The 25401-nt window shown below is 40.0% G+C and overlaps 1 protein-coding gene and 1 pseudogene across 2 annotated transcripts in view; both read right to left on the minus strand.

The window, feature by feature from the left end:
- KHDRBS3 (KH RNA binding domain containing, signal transduction associated 3) overlaps positions 1–25401 on the minus strand; it is a 224540-nt gene that overhangs the window by 190209 nt on the left and 8930 nt on the right. The window lies entirely within an intron of this gene.
- LOC133758259 (RNA-binding protein FUS-like) lies at positions 15728–16472 on the minus strand (annotated as a pseudogene).

Raw genomic sequence — 25401 nt, forward strand, 5'->3', positions numbered from 1 at the left:
AAAGTTTAATTAAAAAAAAAAGAAATGAGCTGCAATAAACATTAAGGTGAAGATAGTTCTTTTATTTGCCAATTTAATTTCCTTTGGGTAAATTCCAAGGAGTGGGATGGCTGGGTTGAATGGTAGGGTTATATTCAGGTTTCTGGGAATCTCCAGACAGACTTCCATAGTTTGCATTCCCACCAACAGTGGGTTAGTGTCCCTTCTTCCCCACATCGTTGCCAGCATCTGTTGTTGGTAGATTTCTGAATGTGAACCATTCTAACTGGGGTGAGGTGAAACCTCATTGTGGTTTTGATTTGCATTTCCCTATGGCTAGTGATCATGAACATTTTTTCATGTGCCTGTTGGCCATTTGAATTTCCTCTTTTGAAAAATGTCTATTGAGGTCCTTGGCCCATCTCTTAAGTGGGTTGTTTGTTTTGCTGTTGAGGAGTTTCTTCATCTCTTTGTAGATTCTGGTTATTAATCCTTTATCTGTTGCATAGTTTGCAATATTTTTTTCCCATTCTGTTGGTTGCCTCTTCCCTTTCCTGACTGTCTTTTGCAGTACAGAAACTTCTCAATTTGATATAATCCCAATTGTTAATTTTGGCTTTGACTGCCTGTGCCTCCAGGGTCTTTTCCCAGAAGTCTTTGCTGGTGCCTATATCTTGCAGGATTTCTCCAATGTTCTCTAGTAATTTGATGGTGTCAAGTCGTAGATTTAGATCTATAATCCATGTTGAGTGGATTTTTGTATAAGGTATAAGAAATGGGTCTTGCTTCATGCTTCTGCACGTGGAAATCCAGTTTTCCCAGCACCATTTATTGAATACACTGTCCTTGCTCCAGGAATTCGTTTTAGATTGTTTTTACCGCTGTATAGTATTATATAGAGTACATATCCCATAATTTCTTTGATTCTTGATCAAATATAAGTTGGCTGTAGATGTTTGGATTGATTTCTGGTGTTTCTATTCTGTTCCATTGGTCTATCCATCTGTTTCTGTACCAGTACCATGCTGTTTTGATTACAACTGCCCTGTAGTATGTCCTGAAATCTGGTATTGGGATGCCTCCAGCTTTGTTTTTGTTGTACAAGATTGCCTTAGCTATTTGAGGTCTCCTGTGCCCCCATATGAATTTCAGCATCATTTTTTCCGGACCTGAGAAGAATGTCTTTAGTATTTTGGTTGGTATCGCACTGAATCTATAAATTGCTTTTGGGAGAATGGATATTTTGATGATACTGATTCTTCCAATCCATGAGCATGATATATTGGGGCTGGCATCGTGGCAGAGGGTGTGTGTGTGTGTGTGTGTGTATGACTCTACTTTTAAATAAACATGAGAACTGGGGCCGGCACTGTGGCACAGAAGGTTAATCCTCTGCCTGTGGCGCGGTTATCCCATATGGGCACTGGTTCTAGTCCCAGTTGCTCCTCTTCCAGTCCAGCTCTCTGCTGTGGCCTGGGAAAGCAGTGAAGGATGGCCCAGGTGGTTGGGCCCCTGCACCAGCATGGGAGACCTGGAATAGGCTCATGGTTCCTTGCTTTGGGTCAGCACAGCTCCAGCCGTTGTGGCCATTTGGGGAGTGAACCAATGGAAGGAAGACCTTTCTCTTTCTCTCTTTCTCTCTCTCTCTCTCTCTCTCTCTCTCTCTCTCTCTCTCACTGTCTGTAACTCTGCCTGTCAAATAAATAAATAAAATCTTTAAAAAAATAAATAAACATGAGATATCACCACAGACCCCACAGACATTAACAGAATAAAGTAACTATTAGTAATGACTCTACATACATAAATACAAGTACTTACATGAAATGAATCAGTGTTCTGAAACAACCAACCAACCAAAACTCATCTAGAATATAGATATAGTCCTGTATCTATTAAAGAAATTAAGTTTTAAAGGAAAAAAAAACCTACAAATAAAACTCCCTACCCAGATAGTTTCACTGGAGAATTCTACCACAGATTTAATGCAGAAATTGTGCTGTTATTACATAATGTTGTGTTCCACAACTGTGTGTCAATAACCGTAACAATACTTAGGCCAAAAATTCTAATAATACATTGAATATGTATTACATTTTACACGTTAAAGACTTATACTTTTCCATTTTTGTCTCACCCTACAGCTCTATTTGGTAAACAAGCTAGACATTATTATTTCCATTTTAAAGACGGGCAAAGGGACATTCAGAACAGAGTGAGGAAGTAATTTATATGAGGTCACAAGGTTATACGGCTTCCACAATATGACATGCACACAGGTTTGGAGAGAGGGAAGGCATTTTCTGTCATGGAACATTTCCTAAGCCAGACACTGCACTTAACAAAGGATAAACATGGTTCCTCCTGCAACTTATCCTGTTTACCTGGTAAAGCTGCTTGTTTAATAATTGGGTAAAAACAACTAAATGATGTAACAAAAATTACATTTCTCTTACTGAGACAATATAGTAATAATCTCCCCTTAAGCAAAGGAGGATGAATCTTAGCAAGTACATAGAATAAAATCTGATATCTCAACTTTTTACAGAACAACATGTATGTAGATATTTTCTGAAGACGCACACACACACTGAATATGCACATACAGAAATATACATGTGCATCTATGCATATGCACAGTTACAATTTTGGAAAACATTAAGATACATTCAAACTGAAATTTCAAAATAGATACAATTTTTGAAGCACTGCTGTGTGACTAGGTCCAATAATGTTAAAACAATTCTTTAAGCCTAACATTAGAGAGTTATAAAGAACCCTCTACTAGCTTCTAGGGCAACGTCCATATTTCCAACAATTAATACAGATGCTCAGATGGAAATAGGTAAGTTGAATCTTCTCTCTCATTTTTCTCTTACTAAAGCAACCATTCACTGAGAATTCTTCACCATTCTGGAATCCATCACGGTCTATCAGGGCTCTATAACTTTTCACAAGTGTTCTTCAAAAGTTCATAAAAAATTGTACAAAAATATTTTGAAATCCAGTTTTTTTTTTTCATCATATGCATTTTCCATGGACTTTAAGACATTGCATACAGAAACTAGAGATGTCAATCAACCCTATATACCTCAGAGGCTACTAAGACTTTAAATAAAGCAATACACGAAAATGCTTTGGTAAAAGCACTGCACTTTGCGAATGCCAGTCACTGTATCACTATCTTTATCATCATTATTCATTCCTATTTGTGCTTGATTGCATCGCTGAGGAACAGATGGTATTCTAGAAAATTAACTTCATATCAATAAATGTAGTTGTCATTTGCAAGCTTACATTAAAAATAAATACTTTTCTGCAATAAGCAAAGCAAAAGTTTAGATGAGAACATGGCTTACAAAAAGTCATTAAACAGAAAGAAGATTCCTATGATTTCCACGTAAAGTAGCCTTCAAATGACCTGATGTGGTAACAGCTGTGACCCATTCTCCTCATTCAAGTCACAGACTTGCACAGACTTACTAAATCCCTGTTCTTCTGGCTCAAATATCCTTTTTCACCTTGTACATAGCAAGAAAACTCTTACTCATCCTTAAAGACCCAACGCAGAACGTACCATCTTCTTTTGTTTTCCTTATTTCATCCAGGCTGTTCATCATTTTCTCATCAGAGCTCCCACACCATTTTCAGCATTCATGCATATCTTACAGTGAACACCTATTACATGTCAGTTACTAAGGTGCTCAGAATACAAAGTGAGCAGACATGGTGCTGTTCACAGGGAGTTTATATTCCAGGAGGGAGAGATAAACAGTAAATGGATCATAGGACAGATGGTACAGGAGTGCTCTGAAGAAAACTCAACTGAGTAAGGAGGATAGCTGAGACAGAGAAAAAGTCTGTGCTGCCATATAGCATTTATCACATTGTATATAGTTCTGCTGTAAATATCCTGGTAGACTGCAAGGACTATTTCTTATTCATCACCACATTCTGAACAGTTAGCATAGCACATGACAAATAAAAATTGTAAAATAGTATAATAGTAACAGTTAGCATTCATTCAATGTCCTTACCTATCAGGTAATGAATGCTTTGCATTGGTTAGCATATTAATCTTCTCAACAACTCTGTGAAATGGTTATTTTTACTGTACTCCACATTTTACCCAAATGAGTATATATGAGAGATTAAATCACACAGCTAATAAATGTGTGTGATGACGCAGATTTAACTATAAGCAGTCTGATTTCAGAGGCCTCATTCTTAATCACTATGCAATACTGTCTTCTAGAAATAGTGGGCATTCAAGATCTTTTTGCTTCAAAACAAATTCTACACTTATGCTCTAAAATCTATCTAAAAATTTCCTACACAGGCTCACAAACAGACTTCTGACACCCTTGTAGAAAGAATAAGCAGGTCATTTCTGAATTCAAACATCAAACACTCTAAGGTCTCAGGGACATGAGAGAGTAAGCTCTGCTCTGGAGAGACAGCTAATGACCAAGAGAGAAACCATATAGGTAGCAGAAACAGGCACCTAAACATGATTCCTTCACATCATAGAGCATTCACAAATGAAAAGTAAAGAATCATATAAATTCAGAGTATGAATCTGTTTTATATACTTTATTCCAAAGACTAATTACCTCAGATTTCAAAGTATAGAAACTCCTCCCGCTTTCCCCACAGCCGCCATAACAGGATTTTACTACACCACAATCTGACAGCAACTACAAGACTGTCTGGACAGCTGCAAGCCACAACATACACTCACGGGAGCTCAATATGTTTACTTGCCACAGTTCATCACGCTTTGGGTTCAGTAATATACAACAATGCAACTATAATAATTACTGGCTTGAGAAGGAGGTATTTTCAGACAGGTTTGACCACTATGCCATATGCTTAATGTCAAAGAAAACATCCCATAAATACAATAAGCAACTTTCAAATATGGGGCAGGTATAAAGCATATTTAATTATAACATTTCAATGAAAACAAAAACATCAATTTTGACCTTTCTTTTTAATGGGAAGTAGGTACAGGAGACAGTGAGAAGAGGGAGTTAAGAGACTGTTTAAAAATGCTATAAGGGGAGGGGGAGGGAAACAGCACCATGCTCAGGAACAGAACAGTGACAAAGCACCACTTGTTATTTGATGTAAAAAATTCTTTTCTAGATGCTCTGACAAGAAGAGCTTATGAAAAACAAAGGAATTAACATTTGTTGGGCATCTATTATATATCAATCACTAATTTCATATGCTCTACACAAATATTTCATTTACCACTCATTATGTACACTCACATTTTCCAACATCCTTACTAGCTGGTTAGTATTACCCCACTTTACAGATGCACAGAGTGTTGCAGAAATGAATTAACTTGCCCAAATCCTCACAGCTAATAGCTACTCCAAGACCATTTGATGGCTACTCTATCAGACCACTTGTCCAAACAGTGAAATCATCATCTCATACAGCAAGCTTCTCCCTGGCTCTCATGCCACTTCCCGCCCACTTCAACACACATCCAAAAATTTAGAAGAAATAATGATTATGAAAAAAGATAACACACAGGCACATTGGGGGCTATGGAAGTCCAGGGACAATATAAGCCTTTGTGAGTATGTAACAGATAAAGAATTATCTTAGCCAAGGACACAAGATTTCTTGTAGAAATCATCTGGTCATCAAGAGTTTATCTTTACCCTCCCTCTATTATACTATTAAGGTTTACAAAGGAAAAGCTAACCATTTCCTCTTTCTCAGGCTAGCACTAGAGAATGCTCTATAATTTGCTGATGCAGATGTAATTCTGTTTACCAGATTCAAAACCAAAGACTGCACATATCTTTGCTAATTATTTCACTCTCTAACCACAGAAAAACCTTAGCCACCATAAATTCACCAGCCCAATCAGCAACTCTGAGGTTATATATTAATGCAATGTCCAGCAACATTAATATCTTTTATTTCAACTTTGCAAAACCAGAAGGAGACCAGAAAGAAAGAAGTGCCTCCCCAAGAGCTTTCTCCAAATCTGAAATGTATTTTCTCAGAGGGTATGCCTATTAGGGTTTTTATTGTTATGCTGAGTGCCACCCTCTGCCCATCCATCAGTATCAAAGAATAACAAATTACATTTGAAATGCAAGCATACAACAGGATGAAAAATGGGAAAGGAAACTTTGGTTTTCTAGTTTGATACATTTTGTTCTCATTGGCAAGTACTCATAAAAGGTGACAGACTGAATACCCACCAAAGAAATGCTCTCTACTTTGTGTCTTCCTGAACAACCGCAGCCTGAGCAGGGATAACAGACCATTCCAAACAGGAAATATTCAGAAAGCACCATCTAAGTAATCACATACACTTCTGCAGCAAGTTTAACTGGTAAAATTCACCGATAAATCAATCTCAGAATGTAGTCAAGAACATTTAAAATGTTGGTAACTTCTGTACTAGTTATTCAGCTTCTAGGAAACCTCTAAAGAAAGGATCTGAAAAGCTAGCAGAGACAGGACACAGACTGACTACCAGGATGTTAACCTTTACTGAGCAGACAGGAATAAGATTACAATCCAGGGTGATAAAGGCTGTCAGGGGTAAGCAAACTGATCCAAGAGATGAGGAGAAAACAGGGCACCCAATCTGGAAATGTAGTTTCCTCTAGGTGGTGAACCTCAGGTAAATCTCTGACTATAAATGAGTTAGATGCATAAGATGGAAAAGGGCTCCTGTGCTTAAAACAAAACAAGTACACAGAAGCCTTACACAGCAAAGCATTTGGCTTTCCTGACTCAAGACAAGATATCCAGCAGGGTTGTAACCTGAAGATCAAATTAAAGAAAAGAGGTGGCAGAAATGAGACTGGACAGGTAAACAGGGCGATGAATGCCAATCTGAGAAATTTATCTGAAGGATATGATATAGCAGTGAAAAATTTAAACACAGGAATGACAGGACTGGGTTTACATGTTGCACTACTTAGTGAATGCAAATATTGAAAGGGAGGGGAACAACATTAGTGGAAGGAAGCAAATTTAGGTTGCTACAGTAATCTAGATAAGAGCAGAGATCCAGGGAAGAATAGGATACAAAAACATGTAACAGATCATAATTATTAATAATTCCTCTCATCAGAGATAAACCAGTTAAATATATGACACATGTAACAGAGTACTACATATCCACGAAAAACAGTATTCACAACTTTCTGATAACCCACGAAATTGAGTATGACAATATTAAAGTTATATTTCTAAAACATAATATGGAGAATGAAATAAAATTATCTAAAATTATTGCTAATGTTTACCTAAACTGGTTGCTTTATGGGAAGTCTTTTCTTCCCATTTTATAATTTCCATTTTTTTATAATAAGCACTCATTAAAGTATGTAAAGATTGACTTTTAAATGAGTCTTCTCTCTTTTCTTTTAGTTAATATGGCTGGTTTTTAAATTCGTGAAGATGCCAATTATACTAGTTTATAAAACAGACATAAACTTCGGTCTCATGAAATTTATAATCTGGTAAAGTACAAGCCAGTCATTTTCAGAAGAAGTATTCCACTTATAAAATTCCATACGAGGTCCAGCGTTGTGGCACAGTAGATTAAGCAGCCACCTATGAAGTCCACATAAGCAGTGGTTCAGGTTTCTTAGGAAAAGAGTGCAGACTGGTGCCGCCTCACACAGGACATCAAAATATTAGGAAAAGAGTGCAAAACAGAGAGCAGACAGAATAAGAATCTACAGCCAGACTGAATTTATTCCGAGAAAATAAATCCACAGCGCCAGGTGACCAACTGCCAGCATGCACATTAATGGAACACATGGCAGGAGGCCCTGACCCCAGGGGCCAGGCTTTTTTATATCTTAGGAGGGCTGGGGTGGGGGTGGGGGCAGTGGGCAGCAGGTAGAGGTGAATTCCTGGGAACTGGTCTTTCATGTGGCCACCAGACCTCTGAACCTGGCGAAGAATGCTGGGGTGGGGTGTAAAGACATTAGGGTGTGAGACCAAGTTGAGATTCAAGGGCAAGGGATAAATTTCGGGATTCTCTCTCTTTTGGGAAATGAGCCAGAACGGTTGAGGCTTATGTCTTTGTTCCATCAAGGACTAGCTGCTCCACTCCTGACCCAATTCCCTTGTAATGCAAGGACAGAAGATAGCCCATGTACTTGGAGCCCCTGCCACCCACATGGGAGAGACAGATGGAATTCTAAGCTCCTGGCTTCTGCCTGGCCCAGCCCTAGCTGTTGTGGCCATTTGGAGATGGAAGATCTCTGTGTTTTCCCCCTTTCTCTCATAACTCTGCTTTTCAAAAAATAATAAATAAATCTTTTTTAAAAATTCTATTCAAAAGGGAAGGGAAAAATATCCCAAAGTTGCTTATTAATTTTAGTAGTGTCTTAGTAGAAATCTTACAGTTTATTCTTTTGAGATGCTATTGGATCCTAAACCAACCCTGCACTCCTGGGATAAATCCCATAAGGTGATCTCACATGTATAATCCTTTTTATACATTGCTGAATTTGGATTGCTAGTATTTTGTAAACAATGTTTGGCATCTAATAGTCATAATGAAGTAGGCAGGCATATAGGTTAAATTCAATTAAGTTTGTGAGCTTGGAAGACCATGCCTCTGCCACGCCACTGTGTGACTTCATGACCCTACCTGGTGACACCAGCCAATCAGGTTAATTAACCACTCCCCTTTGGAAGTGGGTTAAAAGCCTGGGATACAGTGTCTACTTTCCTGGCCTCTTGCCAGGAGGGGGCTTGCTGGAGCCCTGAGCCTCCATGTCGCGTGGCCTTTGGGCTTCCTGTCCTAGATGCTCCTCCATGTGGCTGGTTCCTGGTGTACAGTATGAACCCAGATTTACCTCTCTCTCTTAAATAAAGCTCTCACTCTCCTATGCATCTTTCGCACTAAATAAAGCTTAAAATGTACCATGCTGCCTCATTTATCTGTGCTGGTATTTAGAATTCTTCTCTAAATACTAGGCAAAAACCCTCTTGGGCTTATTAATATTGGGGACTTAGTAACAAGCATATGGTGATATCATATGGCACCCCGAATTCCGGTAGTATATGTGGCATCCCAGATGGCGCTTCTGGGGAACCTTAAGGGGCCACATTATTGTATAAAATTTAGGCGATCATCTCCGATTTCAATAAGAAATACTATTCTGCAGTTTTCCTATGATTTTTTTTTTTTAATTTTTGAACCAGAAAAAAAGCCAAGGTAATAGTGGCCTCATTTAAATAATGAGTGGGCAAGATGGATCAAAGACCTAAATTTAAGAAACATGACTGAAGTTGCTGGAAGAAAACATAGGAGAAACGTTGGTGTATGGGACGACTTATTGGCCAAGATCCCCAAAGCACAGGCACAAAACAAAACCAAACAAATGGGATTATATATATTGGGGCCAGGGCTGTGGCACAGCTGGTAAAACCACCTCCTACAGTGCTGGCATCCCATATGGGTGCCGGCTGGAGACCCGCTGCTCCACTTCTGATCCAGCTCTCTGCTATGGCCTGAGAAAACAGTACAAGATGGCCCAAGTACTTGGGCTCCTGCACCCATGTGCAGGAAAGACCTGGAAGAAGCTCCTGGCTCCTGGCTTCAGATTGGCGCAGCTCTGGTCATTGCGACCAACTGGGGAGTGAACCAGCGGATGGAAGACCTCTCTCTCTCTCTGTCTCTCTCTCTCTCTGCCTCTCCTTATCTCTCTCTGTAACTCTGACTTTCAAGTAAAATAAATAAATCTTTTAAAAAAATGAGGTTATATCAAACTCAGAAGCTTCTACACAGCAAAGGAAATAACCAATAGAGTGAAGAGACGTCCACTAAAGTGGGAAAAATATTTGGGAGCTACATATCTGACACAGGATTATTACCCAGACTATATTAGCAACTTAAAAAAAAACTTATCTTTAAAAAAAAAGGGGGGGGGGCTGGCACTGTGGCATAGTGGGTAAAGCCAGCATGGCATATGGGCGCCAGTTCCAGTCCCAGCTGCTCCACTTCCCATGCAGCTCTCTGCTATGGCCTGGGAAAGCAGTAGAAGATGGCCCAAGCCCTTGGGTTCCTGCACCCGCAAGGGAGACCTGGAAGAAGCTCCTGGCTCCTGGCTTCGGATCGGCCCACTGGGGAGTGATCCAGTGGATGGAAGACCTCTCTCTCTCTCTCTGCCTCTCCTCTCTCTCTGTAACTCTGACTTTCAAGTAAAATAAATAAATCTTAAAAAAACAACAACAAAAAAATAATCAATTCAGTTACAAAAAACTGGCAAAGGACCACACCAGACAGTTCCCAAAAACAGAAATAACAAGGACCAACAAATAAATGAAAACATGTTCAACATCACTATCAGTGAAATGCAAATCAAAACTGCAATGAAATACTACCTCATTTATCAGAATGGCTAAAATCTAAAAGATAGAGAGTAACACATCTTGGCAAGGGTGTGTACAAAGAGGAACACTTACATACTGTTGGTAGGAATTTAAATTATTACAGTACATAATACACTATGGAGATTTTTTTGAAAACTAGAAACAAATCTGCCATAGGATCCAGCAATCCCACTAGTGGGTATAAAACCAAAAGACAAGAGTACATTGTATCAAAGAGATACCTGCACCATCATGATTATAGCAGCACTGTTCACAATAGCCAAAATATGGAATCAGATGAATGGATAAAGAAAATGAGGTATATAGACTCAATGGAATATTATTCAGCTATAAAAAAGAAATTCTACCATTTGCAGCAAAATGAATGCAATTGGACAGCATCATGTTGCACAAAATAAGCTGTACACAGAAAGACAAATACCACATGACCTACTATATATGTGGAAGCTAAAATTATAAAAAGAAAAAAATCCAAATGAAAGAAAGGCCTGTGTGTATCAGTACTACTGCAAATCTAGTTTCATAAAATTGTTATACTTTTGTCAGCTCAATGGTTAAGAAGGTTACAACACCATAGTTTTAATGATCTGAAACTACTTTAAAATTTAATGTATATATGAGAAATGGTCATCTTTCTATTTTACTGCTACTTATTGCCATTGCCTATATTCCTGCTAAACTAGTGTTTTAACTTTTTATTTGTTAGACTCACTTGGCTGAGCATTGCTCTCTTCTTCCTTCCCTCATTTTTAGTTTTTGAGATAGCATATTTTTAATTAAGAAGAAGGAAGGAAGAAGGGAGTAATAGAATACCATTACAATCTTAGAATTGTATCTATGAGCTATACTGAATCTTTTTAAAAAAGGGAAAACTAAAAACAAAAAAAAATGAGTTAGGAAGCTTCTACAGTCTGAACGATTGGGCACCCTCAAATTTCACAGACTACAAGTTGATGGTAATTAGAAGTGGGGATTGGTGAGGTAATTAAGTTATGAGGGCATGAATAAGATTGTCACCTTTATAAAAGTATTGAGGGAGTCTCTTTGCCCCCTTCCACCTGGTGAGGCCACACAGACAGCATCATCTATGGGAAAAAGCCCTTTCCAGAAACCAAATTTGTCAACAATGTGTTAAGGGACTTTACAGCTTCTAGGACTGTGAGCAATTTCTGTTGTTTATAAAGTATCCAGTCTGAGGTGTGTTACAACAACTTGAACAGACTTAGACTGACGTATTCCTTCCTCTTCTGTATTTTGGAAGAGATTATTAAAAATTACTATTGGTTTTTCCTTAAATATATGTTATAATTAACTAGTGAAGTCATCTGGATGGTTTCTTTTATTTTTTTTTTATTTTTTATTTATTTATTTTTTTTGACAGGCAGAGTGGATAGTGAGAGAGAGAGACAGAGAGAAAGGTCTTCCTTTTTGCCATTGGTTCACCCTCCAATGGCCGCTGCGGCCGGCGCATCTCGCTGATCCGAAGCCAGGAGCCAGGTGCTTCTCCTGGTCTCCCATGCGGGTGCAGGGCCCAAGGACTTGGGCCATCCTCCACTGCCTTCCCAGGCCATAGCAGAGAGCTGGCCTGGAAGAGGGGCAACCGGGATAGAATCCGACGCCCCAACCGGGACTAGAACCCGGTGTGCCGGTGCCACAAGGCGGAGGATTAGCCTGTTAAGTCACGGTGCCGGCCCTGGATGGTTTCTTATAGTAAGTATATTTTTTGTTTTCTTTACCAATTCAATTTCCTTACAAGGCTATTCTGATTTTGTTTCTTCTTGAGTCAGTTTTGGTAGTCCATGTCTTTCTAGGAATTTGTCCATCTAAATTACCTAATTTATTGGCATACATTGTTCGTGACATGCCCTTATAATACATTTTGCTTCTTTATGATGTCAGTAGTAATGTCCTCTTTTTCACTCTTGATTTTTGTGGCAGTGCCCCAGATACTCCACTTCTGATTCAGCTCTCTGCTATGGCCTGGGAATGGCTCAATTCCTTGGGCCCCTGAACCCATGTGGGAAACATGGAGGAAGCTCTAGAATCCTGGCTTTGGATCGGCCCAGCTCCAGCTGTTGTGGCCATTTATGGAATGAACCAGTGGATGGAGAATTTTCTCTTTCTCTCTCTCTCTTTCTCTCTCTTTGCCTCTGTAACTCTGCCTTTGAAATAAATAAGTTAATCTTAAACAAAGTCTTTCAGTCAATATAGATGAAATTTGCATTATGCTGATGTTTTCAAAAAATCAACTTTTTTGTTGACTTTTCTTTGCAGTTTTTCTATTCTCTATTTTATTTCATTAATTCCCATATTAATATGTGTTTCTTCCTTCAATCTGCTGGAGTGAAATTTAGTCTATTCTTCCTTTCCCAGAGTCTTAAGATGAAGTTTAGGTAATTGATTTGAAATTTATCTTCATTTTTAAAACAAGAGGTTACAGTTATAACTTTTCTTCTAAGTACTGTTCTGCTTTATCTGTTAATTTTTCATAAACTGTATCTTCGTTTTCATTTATGTCAAAGTATTTTCTAATTACCCTTTTGATTTCTTCTTTACCTCTTTGGTTATGTTAAAGACTATCAATTTCCACATATTTGTGAATTTCTCTTTTTGAAAATATTTTTAATCCCATTTGTGTTATAGTCAATGGGATTAATCATTTGCATGATTTCAATCTTTAACATTTTTTTGAGGCTTGTTTACTGGAGTCTAGGAAATGCTCCACATTCTTGTGAAAAATGAACTTTCTGTGGTTGCTGGAGAAGATGTCCTATAGATGTCTGTTATTTCTATCCAGCTTATAGTATTGTTCCAACTTCTAGTTTCTTACTAATTTTATCTGGTTGTATCCTTTATAAAAAGTAGGGTATCAAAGTCTTCAACTATTACTGTTAAACAGTTCAAATCATTTAAGGATACTGTATCAGTTTCCCATTGCCACTGTAACAAATTATCCCTAACTCAGTGGCTTAACATAGCAAGAGATGCATGATCTTAAAATTCTGGAGGTAAGAAATCTAAAATGGGTACGTAAGGCAGCACTCCTTTTAAAAGCTCCAAAGGAGAATCCTGGTCCTTATCCTTCCCATCATGTAGAGACTGAAATATTCAATGGCTTATGGCCACGAGACTGGAACTTCTGCTTCTGTTGACAGTTTGCCTTCTGCACAGAACAGAGTATTAATATTGGACTCATACACATGATCCTAGATAACCTATCCACTTCAAGATTCTTAATAGTATCTTCAAGGTTCTTTCTGCCACATAAAATAACATTCCCAATTTGTGGGGATTAGGATATAGACATTGGTTGGTGCAGGGGGTGGGGAGGGATAAGTATAATTCAGGCTACTACAGACATCAAGTGAAACAAATTTCTGAATCAAGTTTTAGTTTGTTCCATGTCATGGAGCTTCTGAGGGTCAATTTAAGTCAAGCACATTTTAGCCATACTTGAAAATACATAAACTTGTGTTGTTTAAGCATCCGTTACATTACCCAGCCTGAGATATTTTGTTAAAGCAACACAAAACAAACTGAATGGTGATTTTGTATGATCAAGAAATGCTGCTTCCTTTATACATATGTACTATAAGTTAAGACCAATATTTTCTCTCTCCACATAAATAATCCAAATTGAGGTACTAAAGAAATCTTACTAGTGATATTTTTCAAACAGATGACGAAATTATTTAATTAAAGTGAACTAAATGAACCATGAGACTGTGGGCTATGAACTGACACTTCACCAAATCTTAGTACAGTCTGTGCAAAGGAATGAAAAAACATTGGTGGCATACTTAAGTTTGGAGGATAACAAGGATCTCTGCTGTTTACCCCCAGCCCTGGCCAAAAAAACCAACCGAACAAACAGGAACATTCCCACAGTCAGGAAGAACCAAGGCCACTCTCCTGACTCCTCTGGCATGTCAAGCTGGACCACTGTAGTGTAAAGTAGAGCTTCATGTCAGAGTAGGCAAGAGGTTAACAATGTCATCTCTCGAAAACAGGACCTATTTTGAGTTTTTCTCCAGAAACTCCTTTTTGGCCTAATTTTATCACATGACTGTTGCGATACAAAAGAGTCACAGTTCTACCCACGATGAGTCTGTTACCCGCAATCAAGGGGAATAAAGAAAAGAACTAGGGTGGCAATTGAGTCTGCTCCTATCCTAAGCCCTCAACAGAAAGAGGTAGGGGGAAAATCTATTATGATTTGTATGTAGAAGTTTCTTGGTCAAAGCTCTTAATAATACAAGATTTATATTCCAATAATGTAGTCTCTGCACTCTACTTACATACTCAGGGATCCTCTCAAGTCATGACACAGGCCCGTCAGGCGGTAGGATTCACATTCAAGACTATGAAGATCTAGGACCAACCACTATGAGCAATGCAGCCACACTAACCAAAAACATACACAAAGGTGGCAGTAATTGTATCATGAATAAGCTGGTGATGACTGGAAACCATAAAGCATATCAATCAAATTGAAAACTTGTGGGGCTGGCACTGTGGCAAAGTAGGTTAATCCTCCACCTGCAGCGCCTGCATCCCATATGAGCACCAGTTCTAGCACCGGCTGCTCCATTTCCCATCCAGCTCTCTATTATGGACTGGGAAAGCAGTAGCAGATGGCTCAAGTCCTTGGGCCCCTGCACCTGCATGGAAGACCCAGAAGAAGCTCCTGGCTTCGGATCGGTGCAGCTCCAACTGTTGTGGCCATTTGGGGAGTGAATCAGTGGACTGAAGATCTCTCCCTCTCTGTCTCTCCCTTTCACTGTCTGTAACTCTACCTCTCGAAGGAAGGAAGGAAGGAAAAAGAGGAGAGGAGAGGAGAGGGGAGGGGAGGGGAGGGGAGGGGAGGGGAGGGGAGGGGAGGGGAGGGGAGGGGGAGAAAACTTGCAGGGAAATTGTGAACCAATTCAAAGTCAGTTTGAAGACTTGTGGCCACTGATGAAAATAAGCTACTAGGAGCCCCTGACCTCTCTGGACCAAAAATCCTGTGACAAGCTGACTACTCCAATACACTTCCTGAGTTCTTTGTACCAAAAAGCTCTCCTCCAAATTTTTTAAATTAATTTATTAATTTGAAAAGCACAGAGACAGAGATCTCACATCCACTGCTTTACTCCCCAAATACTTGCAACAGTTGGGGCTGGACCAGGCAGAACCTGTGAGCTGGAAATTCAATCCGTACATCCTGAGAGGCAGCAGATGATGAATCAGATGGTTGGGCCTCTCCTTCAAACTCTTCTTAGCTTAGGGATCCGGAAGCTAACAAAGGCCATGTTCTGCTTAAGCATCACCTCCCAGCAGTAACAATTTTTTTTTAACTAAAACGATGGTTTTTTAATGGGAACCAGAGGTATGGTTACAATTATGTAGTCCAACACAAAAATCCATGGACGATCAGGAGTTGGACGGTAACGAGGGTAACACTGGGTACAGAAGAAAAGCCGCTCCAGAACCTCAGTCAGGAGCCGGACTAATACGGCCGCTCCCTGCGATCCTGTCTGTGCTCACCCCTGGAGTCCATTTTGCCAGGGCCAAAGTTGCCTCTGTCCCCACCACCCGGCCCCCTCGGAAGCCCCCACGGTCCCCGCCACGGCCCCGGTAGCCGCCCCGATCACAGCCTCCTCAGCCACCACGATGGTCATCTCCATAGCTACCCCCCATGTGAGAACCTCCTGGTCCCCCTCCTGGGCCATCTGGTTTAGGGGCCTTACACTGGTTGCATTCATTTCTCCAAGAGAAGTTCATGTTCTCACATGTAGGATTAGGACACTTCCAGTCCCCGGCTCGCTGCTGTCCCCCATCACCACCACCTCCACTGGGGAATCCTCGGCCACCGAGGCCTCTACTGCAGCCGCCACCATAGCCTCCACGGCCCATGGGACCTCCTCGCCCTCGCCTCCACGACCATTGCCACCACCCCGATTGAAGTCCGCTCGGCGAGTAGCAAATGAGACCTTGATAGGATTCCCAGAGAACTCTTTACCATCAAACCAGCCAATGGCCGCTTTAGCAGAAGGCGGGTCATCAAATGAGACTGTTGCCTCTCCCTTCAGCTTGCCAGTTTCCCTGTCTGTGTACAAATTTTAAGAGACTACTTGCAAAGGAATAAATCACACACAGAGACACACACACAGCTTTTAAAATAAACATTTCTGAGTATGATTTATCCTCATGATCATACATCTTTCTGTTTAAGAAAGGAAGGGAGGGAAGGTGCCAGTTCCTTTGCCCAACCTTCAAGGTTGATATGGTTGCAAGGATTCCTTCCTTTGTCCTTTTTCTCTCTTGATTCCACCCACTTTCTGGGTGATCTCATCCTCAAACACAGCTTCAAACACAGGGCAGTGTACATTTTGTGAAATTAAATATACTTCAAGACCACATAATAACTCAGAACTCACAAAATTCAAAAACTTTTCCACCTGCATTGTTCACAGCATCCCAAATGATCTTTCTTTTTTGTATGAATTGTTTATTTCTCAAATTACCATGTAATATTTTCAGACATGGTTGTTGACTACGGGATAACTGAAATGGAAGAAAGCAAAATGACAAAATTCACTAGATAATCTGCTCATTGGAAAGATTAAATTATGGCAAATTGATTATCCTATGGAATATCTCTTAGAAAATTCAGGCATCTTTCAATGTTTTAACTCTGTGATGAGAATACCTTGTGATCTTTATTTTTTATTGAACCTTACAGTTTCTACTGTTTTTCTTCTATTTCTTTTATCATTCTCCCTAAAACACACTGTTGACCATGTCAATCTCAGGCACTACTACTACATCATACTTCAATTGTGTTCCAGAAACTTAAAATACATTCATACATTTTATCACGTATAAGGCCTTTCATGCTTTAGTCCCTGCCCTCTCCTTTTGCCCTGTTTCTCAATACATTCCTGTTTTTACCTTCTGCTCCAAATAGGCTGCTAGAAGGTACTTTCACACATACCATTCACTCAACAAACATCGTCTATGTCAGCCACTGGGCACTCTGGCACAGAATGACAAAGGACAGAAGCCCCAGTTCTTAGGAGCCTTAAGGATAGCTGTAGAGTACATGCATGCCACTGAATCCTCACAGGAAGTCTGGGGTACTCAGTGACTGACAGTGTTGATGAGAGGTCAAGGTCACATATAGGTCCAATAATTCTTGCAGCAGAGGAAGACTTCCTGTAAGGTCTAAGTCCCACACTAAAGCCAAACACCCACATGGCACACTTGTCTAATAATCAGCAAATCTCGCCTCAGAATAAGTAGCTGGAATTTATTTCAGTTCTCAAATACAGGAAAACTCTGTGTTTCCATCTTTCTTCACCAAAGCATATCAATTGAATGAATTCCTTTTTATTCCACAATGAAGACTCACTGGCTGTTCTGTCTTCCCTTAGTGGAGGCTTTAGCCCAGTATATCAGGCACTTTACATAGATTCTCTCAGGAACATTTAAAGATGAAGAAACGGAAGTTTGTAGAGCTTATTATCAAAGCTAATACACCCATTTAAGGAGCAAAAAATCAGGACCGGCTATGTGGTGCAATGGGTTAATGCCCTGGCCTGCAGTGCCAGCATCCCATATGGGCGCTGGTTCAAGACCACCCAGCTGTTCCACTTCTGATCCAGCTCTCTGCTATGGCTTGGGAAAGCAGTAGAAGATGGCCCAAGTCCTTGGGCCCCTGCACACACGTAGGAGACCTGGAAGAGGCTCCTGGATCCTGACTTTGTATTGGCACAGCTCCAGCCATTGTGGCCAATTGGGGAGTGAACCATCAGATGGAAGACCTCTTTCTCTCTGCCTCTCCTCTCTGTTTAACTCTGACTTTCAAATAAATAAATAAATCTTAAAAAAAAAAAAGAAGGAGCAAAAATCTGACTGAGTAAAAGGAAACTACAAGAATATAACCCAAAATATAGTCAACAGATTCTTAGAGTATGACTTTTTTCTTGTCCCTTTGTTCTGCTAACTTATCACAAACAGAATAAAGATAAGGCACGGAATTATGGTTCTTTATTTGTTCTGAATTGATGGAATACTAAGTGATGGACACTGTCAAAAAATTGAATAAATTCCTTTTTCCATGCATTTCTCTAAAAAACACATATACAGAGGTAATTTCTTTAGTACTTTTCATATTAAACAGTAACACAAAACATTAACACTTACTAAATAAATCAATAGCTCATAAGGCATCTTAAGACCCAAAGACACTTCTACATGGGGAAAGAAAACCTGCTCATTCTCCCTTCCATCACAGCAGGAGGTGCCCCAGAACCATCAAGACAGAACTTTCAAACCCTTTTTTCAGAGTGCAACTTCATGCTGCTCCTAATAAACAAGATGGCCCGCTGGCAAACAGAACTGCTCACCACATTTAAACTTAACTTTTGAATGCTTGGAATTTTTTTAAAAGCAAGCAATAATTAGAAGCCTACTTTAGAGCCATCACAGACATTAAATTGACTGAATCTGAATCTTTACTTAAGCTACTGACATTTGTTTATGGTGACTCTACCTTTTTTTTTTTAAGGATTTATTTTTATTTCTTTGAAAGACAGAGTTTACAGAGAGAGGTAGAACCATCCACTGGTTCACTCCCCAAATGGCCACAACAGGCAGAACTGAGCTGATCCAAAGCCAAGAGCTAGGAGCTTCTTCTGAGTCTCCCACACACATGCAGAGGCCCAAGAACTTGGGCCATCCTCCACTTTTTTCCCAGGCCATAGTAGAGAGCTGGATGGGAAGTGAAGCAGCCAGGACATCAACTGGCACCTATATGGGATGCCACCACGGCAGGATGGGGCTTTAACCTGCTGCGCCACAGTGCTGGTCCCAACTCTAAGTATCTTGATGTACTGCCTTGATGGCAGGCAGTGGGCATGTGTGAGATGGTCTTTCCTGATGACACGCTATCCTGTGAGAATGCGAGCCCTCCATTTTACTGCTATAAATGAAGCTGTTTGCTGAATAAGTTACAGCAAAAGAATTACATAAATACTGTGTAGAAACAAATCTATTCTGAGATAATGAAAGGAATATAATTTTCAGATTTTCACCCAGTTGACTGGTATCAGTGTTGTCATTCAGCTTCAGCCATGCAGAATGTGAGAACTGCTAAACCACAGCAGGGTTCACGCACTCAGGCCTTCACACAGAGCCCCACCGTTACACGTTCTTTCATTAGGAAAAGGGTATCTGTTCTACTAGAGGAGAAATACTGAGCGTATGGATTTCTTATTATTTTACATATTTACATATATCAAAAAACAAACTCACATTACAAATTGGCAAGTCACAAAAAGCTGACGTCCAAAGATCCATGTAAGATAATTTAATGGTAGATGATGTAAATGATCCACAATTATCATTAATTAATTTACCCAAATAGTGTTTATTATGCCCATGTTGTGGATGGTATGGGTAAAACGGAATTCTGCCAAGTTTGGAATAAAGTCTGTTCCCAGGCTCTAAACTTACAGCAAGGAGGAGGAGGCAGTCTACAACCTACAGCCAAAGCCAGTACAAGCCTGTTTTTATAACTAAAGTTTTATCAAAACATAAACACATTTATTCATTTACACATTGCACTATCTATGGCTACTTTTAGACTACAACAGCACAGACTAAGTAGATTGTACAGCTCACAAACGACTCTATCTTTACTGAAAAAGTTTGTTGGCCCTAAGTTAAGAACTTAGCATAAAGACAATGGAGACATATCCATAAAACATATCTATTTCACAGCTAGCTGTCTGTGAAAAGGCACAGAAGCAATCTTATATCAACAACTCCATCTCGGTTTCTAAATGAGATCCACACTAAGAGGAAGCAGAACACCCTGAAGAAATGCATGGTTCCAAGGTTTAGGGCAGAGAAAGCAGAGAAAGATGAGCCTGGAACAAAAAGCCATTCGAAAGTTAGAAAAAAAAAAAAAAAAAGAAGTCCTTCCCTCAACATTCCCTTGATATATCTGGGAGACAGATTCTAAGACCCCCCCCCCCTTCAGACACCAAAATCAGTGATGCTATCTACGTATTCTTATGTAAAATGGCATATTATTTGCACATAATCTATGCACATCCTCCCATATATTTAATTGTCTTCAGAGTACCTGTAATACTATATATGATGCAAATACTATGTAGATAGTTGGTATATAGTTTAGGGAAGAACAATAAGAATCTGTACACATTCAGTACAGGTACAAATTTTTCTCAATATTGGAGACAGCTGCTTGAATATACAGATATGAAAGGACAACTGTAGTGAGGAAAATATATGAGATAATTCCATGAAAAAGATCAAGGATCCAGGGCAAAGAGTACCCAATTACAATTTGAGCATCAATTTATATAGTGATATTAACAGATTTAAAGACTAATCCATGAATTTATAAAACAAATAGAAAACAAGAGAGAGAGGTTGGGGGAAGAAAAAGAAAAGTGAAAATGTCCCTTTTCAGTACAATGCCAATCAAAAAGACACCCAGATTAAGTAAGTTAGAAAATCACCATTTGTGCCAGTGCTGTGGCATTGTAGGCTAAGCTTCCACCTGCAGTGCCAATTTGTGTCCTGGCTGTTCCTCTCCCGATCCACCTCTCTGCTATGGCTTGGGAAAGCAGTACAAGATGGCCCAGGTGCTTGGGCCCCTACACCCACATGGGACCCAGAAGAAGTTCCTGGTTCCTGGCTTCAGATTGGCCCAACTTCAGCTACTGCGGCCATTTGGAGAGTGAACCTGCAGATGGAAAATCTCTCTCTTTGTCTCTGCCCCTGTCTGTCTGTAACTCTCCCTCTCAAATAAATAGGAAAGCAACCATTTTACAACTATCACAGTAATAGAGACGTTCAGGTAAAACATTTAATGGATGCTAAAATTTGTGAGGTAGAGTTTAATGAGAAACCAAATTTTTACAGTCTCAAAGTATCTACCCACAAAAGTACAATTTAATTAGAAAAGAAAAACAGTAACTTCACAGTAAACTGACACCACCAAGTTTGAGCACCACCAAGTGCTCAAACTTAACATGTTCACTAGCACTGGGATAGAGTAACACAGAAACCTTGTGCCCGGTGTGAGTAAAAGCACCATCACCTTAGTGGCATTTCTGCTAAGAGTGCATAACATGATTGCAGACACTCCAAACTGAGAGACAGTCTACAAAAAACTGGCCCAAGTAGCTTTCCAAAATGCCCATCAGATCTTATTCCGATAGGGTCATAGTCAAAGTGGAAGTTCTCTCCTCCCTTCAGAGAAAGGTACCTCCATCTTTGATGGCCCCGTTCTTTCCACTGGGATCTCACGCGCAAAGATCTTTCATTTAGGTCTTCTTTTTTTTTTTTCTTTTCCAGGGTGTCTTGGCTTTCCATGCCTACAATACTCTCAAGGGCGAACCCTAAAGGCTTCCATAGCCTTGGCAACTCATGACTAGAGCCTAGGGAGATTACTGACGCCATAAACAAGAGTGTCAAATTGTTAAGTCAACAACAGGAGTCACTGTGTACTTACATCTCATGTGGGATCTGTCCTTAATGTGTTGTCTAATGTGAAGTGATGCTATAACTAGTACTAAAACAGTATTTTTACACTTTGTGTTTCTGTGTGGGTGCAAACTGATGAAATCTTTACTTAGTGGCCGGCGTCGTGGCTTAACAGGCTAATCCTCTGCCTTGCGGCGCCAGCACACCAGGTTCTAGTCCCGGTTGGGGCGTTGGATTCTATCCCGGTTGCCCCTCTTCCAGGCCAGCTCTCTGCTATGGCCCGGGAAGGCAGTGGAGGATGGCCCAAGTCCTTGGGCCCTGCACCCACATGGGAGACCAGGAGAAGCACCTGGCTCCTGGCTTCAGAACAGCGAGATGCGCCGGCCGCAGCGGCCATTGGAGGGTGAACCAACGGCAAAAGGAAGACCTTTCTCTCTGTCTCTCTCTCACTATCCACTCTGCCTGTCAAAAAGAAAAAAAAAAAAAAAAGAAATCTTTACTTAGTATATACAGAATCAATCTTCTGTATATAAAGATAATTGAAAATGAAAAAAAAAAAAACCTGGTGTTAAATTGGAAATTGCATAGAAAATTAGTTAATTTTTTTTTAACTTTTATTTAATGAATATGAATTTCCAGTGTACAGCTTATGGATTACAATAGCTTCCCCCTCCCATAACTTCCCTCCCACCCGCAACCCTCCCCTCTCCCGCTCCCTCTCCCATTCCATTTGCATCAAGATTCATTTTCAATTCTCTTTATATACAGAAGATCAATTTAGTATAAAGATTTCAACTGTTTGCACCCACATAGAAACACAAAGTGAAACATACTGTTTGAGTACTAGTTATAGCATTAAATCACATTGTACAGCACATTAAGGACAGAGATCCCACATGAGGAGCAAGTGCACAGTGGCTCCTGTTGTTGACCCAACAAATTGACACTCTAGTTTATGGCGCCAGTAACCACCCTAGGCTGTCGTCAGGAGTTGCCAAGGCTATGGAAGCCTTCCAAGTTTGCCGACTCTGATCATATTTAGACAAGGTCATACAAGACAGAGTGAGGATAGTAACCTATGATCCTAAGAGTGGCATTTACCAGGTTTGAACAATTATACAGCATTAAGGGGGAAGAGGACCATCAGTACACACAGGTTGGGAGTAGAGCCATTGGTGGTAGAGTAGAGGTTATGATTACAAAGGAATGAGGCCCAAGTGCACTAGACAGGGCCTAGAACAAAGGACAGAGTCATTATGAGAGGAGCTAAGAAAGGTGCTGTCTAAGCTACAATTAAGTTTTCTGATTGAGAGGCAAATAGAACCTGATAGAAGGGGCTTGATAATAATCTGGTGGGCTTTAGGCCTTGTAAGTTAAGAGGCCCAGACCTATCTATCTCTTCACATGGAGTATATCCTAAGGGAGGTGTGAACCTCCTAGAGGAAGGCACTCTGTTGACTTTCATTACTTGGCTGGCCTGGGAGGAGAGCTGGCCAGGTAAAGGCAGGTGGCATCTCTAACAAGAAATTTACAGTTCTGCCTGCAATGTTGCTGACCCTACTTGACCATCCCCTCAGCTGCAGTGGTCACTTTGGAAGTTGGGCTGAGAAAATTAGTTAATTTTTAAAAAATATCATGTAGGATCTCTGTCTTTAATGTGCTGTACACTGTTATTTAATACTATAACTAGTACTCCAACAGTATTTTTTCACTTGGTGTTACTATGTGAGGGCAAACTGTTGAAATCTTTACTTAATATATACTAAATCTTCTGTATATAAAGAGAATTGAAAATGAATCTTGATAAGAATGGAAGGGGAGAGAGAGCGGGAGGGGGGAGGGTTGCGGGTGGGAGGGAAGTTTTTTTTTGGGGGGGGGGAGCCATTGTAATCCATAAGCTGTACTTTGGAAATTTATATTCATTAAACAAAAGTTGAAAAAAAAAAAAAAAAGGCCATCAGAACAGGCAAAGGAAGACAGAAGAATTGCTCCAGTCTAAAGTAGGAAGAAGACTTGGCAACTATCACAGTAATAGAGATGTTCAGGTAAAAGATTTAATGGATGCTAAAATTTGTGAGGTAGAGTTTAATGAGAAACCAAATTTTTACAGTGTGGTCTTCAACTGGATCTTATAAAAGGCAAAAAGTAGAACTGTCAAATTAGCACATGGACTATAGGTTACAGAACCATAGCATCTTGATTACTGTATTCAAGGTAAAAGGAAATACACACCAAGGTATTTAGAGGTTGCTTTTTAGCCTAGCAGTGAAAGATGACAGTTAAGACCACTCCCTCCCCCCTGAGAGCGCCCGAGTTCAAATCCTGGCTCTGACTCCTGATTCTAGCTTCCTGCTTGCTCATGCACACCTAGGAGGCAGAGGTGATGGTACAGGAACTGAGTTCCTGAAATCCATGTGGGAGACTGGACTGAGTTCCCAGCTCCTAGCTTCAGCACCAGCTGTACCCTGGCAACTGAGAGCATTTGGGGAGTGAACCACTGATTAGAGGGAAGTGTATTCTCTCCTCTCTCCTTTTCCATTTCTCCCTCTCAAATAAAATTATTTAGGGGTAAAGAGACAAACTACATGCACCTTACTCTCAAATGAGTCATGAAAGTAATTATATATACAGAGAAAAGGAGAAATCACATGTAACAAAATATGAACTGGTAAATCAAAAGGTGGTGCACAGTGTTCTCAGCACTATTACTTTACTCTTCTGTAAGTTTAAAATTATTTCCAAATAAAATTTTTAATTCCAAGAAGAAACAAAGGTCTTAAAAATGGGAGGGAGGAGGAGGAACAAAGATAAAGAACTACAATACACTCTGACCAGGTGTACCGTGAAGATGTTATGGAAACAGACAAGGACTGAATCAATAACCTAGAGGAATCAGAAAAGTTACATATTGCTGCAGGAGTTGTTTCTCATGCCTTGTAATGTTTTCTGAGTAACACCTCATAGGAGGAGGTTACCCAAGATTGTCCAGGTACTGATAAGTTAGGTGTCATCTCCCAAGACACCAAATCCAACATGCATTCCTCTGCCACAGAACTTAACACCCTCTTAAAACTGTTCTGTCCGTACGTTTACCTCCATTAGTATACTGTGACTTCTTAGATAAAAATATGATAGTGATGCTGATGATGGCAACAGGACAGCAGCAGCCATCTCCGCTGTACACACTACATGCTACACACGTCACTGAACACCTCTTCACACGTATCTCATTTAACCCCACAAAAACTCCCAACGGGATTCAGAGTCATCATTTTGCACACAAGGAACTGAGACTGAGAGGGGTTAAGATAACTGAAGTCACAAAACAAAGAAGTGGCAGACCTGATACGTGAGCCCAAATCTAACTTAAAACTGTTAACTACTCTTTCTTCTTTTTTTATCAGTCTAAATCTGACTTCAGTATTTGCACATGGTAGGCAAACAAAAGGGGAATGTCTAACTGTTCTGTTCTATTGAAATCCTCAGAGCATACCCAAACTGAAAGAATAGGACAGAAGGGGC

Source organism: Lepus europaeus, chromosome 4 (genome assembly GCF_033115175.1).
Source record: "Lepus europaeus isolate LE1 chromosome 4, mLepTim1.pri, whole genome shotgun sequence".
In the NCBI taxonomy this organism is placed as follows: domain Eukaryota; kingdom Metazoa; phylum Chordata; class Mammalia; order Lagomorpha; family Leporidae; genus Lepus; species Lepus europaeus.